The following is a 3,673-nucleotide window of genomic DNA, read 5'->3' as shown; positions in this document are numbered from 1 at the left end:
TAGTCATTTTGGCACGTTTTCATCAATTTGGTGCAATTTCAAGCCAATACAGACAGATTTGGCCGAAATAAGCCAAAACGTCCGATTTGAGCAAATTCCTTGATGAAACGATCGTTTCTGCTTGTTTTAGTCATTTTGGCACGTTTTCATCAATTTGGTGAAATTTCAAGCCAAAACACACAGATTTGGCCGAAATAAGCCAAAACGACCGATTTGAGCAAATTCCTTGATGAAACGATCGTTTCTAGCCGATTTCGCTCGTTTCTGCCTGCTTTAGTCATTTTGGCACGTTTTCATCAATTTGGTTCTATTTCACGCCAAAACAGACAGTTTTGGCCGAAATAAGCCAAAACGACCGATTTGAGCAAATTCCTTGATGAAACGATCGTTTCTGACCGATTTCGCTCGTTTCTGCCTGCTTTAGTCATTTTGGCACGTTTTCATCAATTTGGTGCAATTTCAAGCCAATACAGACAGATTTGGCCGAAATAAGCCAAAACGTCCGATTTGAGCAAATTCCTTGATGAAACAATCTTTTCTGCCTGTTTTAGTCATTTTGGCACGTTTTCATCAATTTGGTGCATTTTGAAGTGAAAATAGACAGATTTGGCCGAAATAAGCCAAAACGACCGATTTGAGCAAATTCCTTGATGAAACGATCGTTTCTGCCTGTTTTAGTCATTTTGGCACGTTTTCATCAATTTGGTTCTATTTCACGCCAAAACAGACAGTTTTGGCCGAAATAAGCCAAAACGACCGATTTGAGCAAATTCCTTGATGAAACGATCGTTTCTGACCGATTTCGCTCGTTTCTGCCTGCTTTAGTCATTTTGGCACGTTTTCATCAATTTGGTGAAATTTCAAGCCAAAACACACAGATTTGGCCGAAATAAGCCAAAACGACCGATTTGAGCAAATTCCTTGATGAAACAGTCGTTTCTAACCGATTTCGCTCGTTTCTGGCTGCTTTAGTCATTTTGGCACGTTTTCATCAATTTGGTTCTATTTCACTCCAAAACAGACAGATTTGGCCGAAATAAGCCAAAACGTCCGATTTGAGCAAATTCCTTAATGAAATGATCGTTTCTGCCTGTTTTAGTCATTTTGGCACGTTTTCATCAATTTGGTGCAATTTCAAGCCAAAACAGACAGATTTGGCTGCAATAAGCCAAAACGAGCGATTTGAGCAAATTCCTTGATGAAACGATCGTTTCTAACCGATTTCGCTCGTTTCTGCCTGCTTTAGTCATTTTGGCACGTTTTCATCAATTTGGTGCAATTTCAAGCCAAAACAGACAGATTTGGCTGCAATAAGCCAAAAGGAGCGATTTGAGCAAATTCCTTGATGAAACGATCGTTTCTAACCGATTTCGCTCGTTTCTGCCTGCTTTAGTCATTTTGGCACGTTTTCATCAATTTGGTGCAATTTCAAGCCAATACAGACAGATTTGGCCGAAATAAGCCAAAACGCCCGATTTGAGCAAATTCCTTGATGAAATGATCGTTTCTGCCTGTTTTAGTCATTTTGGCACGTTTTCATCAATTTGGTGCAATTTCAAGCCAAAACAGACAGATTTGGCTGCAATAAGCCAAAACGAGCGATTTGAGCAAATTCCTTGATGAAACGATCGTTTCTGACCGATTTCGCTCGTTTCTGCTTGTTTTAGTCATTTTGGCACGTTTTCATCAATTTGGTGCAATTTCAAGCCAATACAGACAGATTTGGCCGAAATAAGCCAAAACGCCCGATTTGAGCAAATTCCTTGATGAAATGATCGTTTTTGCCTGCTTTAGTCATTTTGGCACGTTTTCATCAATTTGGTGCAATTTCAAGCGAATACAGACAGATTTGGCCGAAATAAGCCAAAACGTCCGATTTGAGCAAATTCCTTGATGAAACGATCGTTTTTGACCGATTTCGCTCGTTTCTGCTTGTTTTAGTCATTTTGGCACGTTTTCATCAATTTGGTGCATTCTGAAGTGAAAACAGTCAGATTTGGCCGAAAGAAGCCAAAACCACCGATTTCAGCAAATTCCTTGATGAAACGATCGTTTCTGACCGATTTCGCTCGTTTCTGCCTGTTTTAGTCATTTTGGCACGTTTTCATCAATTTGGTGCAATTTGAATCCAAAATAGACAGATTTGGCCGAAATAAGCCAAATCGGTCGATTTGAGCAAATTCAGACATGAAACGATCGTTTCTGACTGATTTCGCTCGTTTCTGCCTGTTTTAGTCATTTTGGCACGTTTTCATCAATTTGGTGCATTTTGAAGTGAAAATAGACAGATTTGGCCGAAATAAGCCAAAACGACCGATTTGAGCAAATTCCTTGATGAAACGATCGTTTCTGCCTGTTTTAGTCATTTTGGCACGTTTTCATCAATTTGGTTCTATTTCACTCCAAAACAGACAGATTTGGTCGAAATAAGCAAAAACGACCGATTTGAGCAAATTCCTTGATGAAACGATCGTTTCTGACCGATTTCGCTCGTTTCTGGCTGCTTTAGTCATTTTGGCACGTTTTCATCAATTTGGTGCAATTTCAAGCCAATACAGACAGATTTGGCCGAAATAAGCCAAAACGTCCGATTTGAGCAAATTCCTTGATGAAACGATCTTTTCTGACCGATTTCGCTCGTTTCTGCCTGCTTTAGTCATTTTGGCACGTTTTCATCAATTTGGTGCAATTTCAAGCCAATACAGACAGATTTGGCCGAAATAAGCCAAAACGTCCGATTTGAGCAAATTCCTTGATGAAATGATCGTTTTTGCCTGCTTTAGTCATTTTGGCACGTTTTCATCAATTTGGTGCAATTTCAAGGGAATACAGACAGATGTGGTCGAAATAAGCCAAAACGTCCGATTTGAGCAAATTCCTTGATGAAACGATCTTTTCTGACCGATTTCGCTCGTTTCTGCCTGCTTTAGTCATTTTGGCACGTTTTCATCAATTTGGTGCAATTTCAAGCGAATACAGACAGATTTGGCCGAAATAAGCCAAAACGTCCGATTTGAGCAAATTCCTTGATGAAACGATCTTTTCTGCCTGTTTTAGTCATTTTGGCACGTTTTCATCAATTTGGTGCATTTTGAAGTGAAAATAGACAGATTTGGCCGAAATAAGCCAAAACGACCGATTTGAGCAAATTCCTTGATGAAACGATCGTTTCTGCCTGTTTTAGTCATTTTGGCACGTTTTCATCAATTTGGTTCTATTTGAATCAAGTTTTACCAGATTTGGCCGAAATAAGCCAAATCAACCGATTTGAGCAAATTCCTTGATGAAACGGTCGTTTCTGAACGATTTCGCTCGTTTCTGCCTGCTTTAGTCATTTTGGCACGTTTTCATCAATTTGGTGCAATTTCAAGCCAATACAGACAGATTTGGCCGAAATAAGCCAAAACGTCCGATTTGAGCAAATTCCTTGATGAAATGATCGTTTTTGCCTGCTTTAGTCATTTTGGCACGTTTTCATCAATTTGGTGCAATTTCAAGCGAATACAGACAGATTTGGCCGAAATAAGCCAAAACGTCCGATTTGAGCAAATTCCTTGATGAAACAATCTTTTCTGCCTGTTTTAGTCATTTTGGCACGTTTTCATCAATTTGGTGCATTTTGAAGTGAAAATAGACAGATTTGGCCGAAATAAGCCAAAACGACCGATTTGAG

This window comes from Euwallacea similis, chromosome 26 (genome assembly GCF_039881205.1).
Source record: "Euwallacea similis isolate ESF13 chromosome 26, ESF131.1, whole genome shotgun sequence".
In the NCBI taxonomy this organism is placed as follows: Eukaryota; Metazoa; Arthropoda; class Insecta; order Coleoptera; family Curculionidae; genus Euwallacea; species Euwallacea similis.
Note: the sequence above shows the minus strand (reverse complement) of the source record.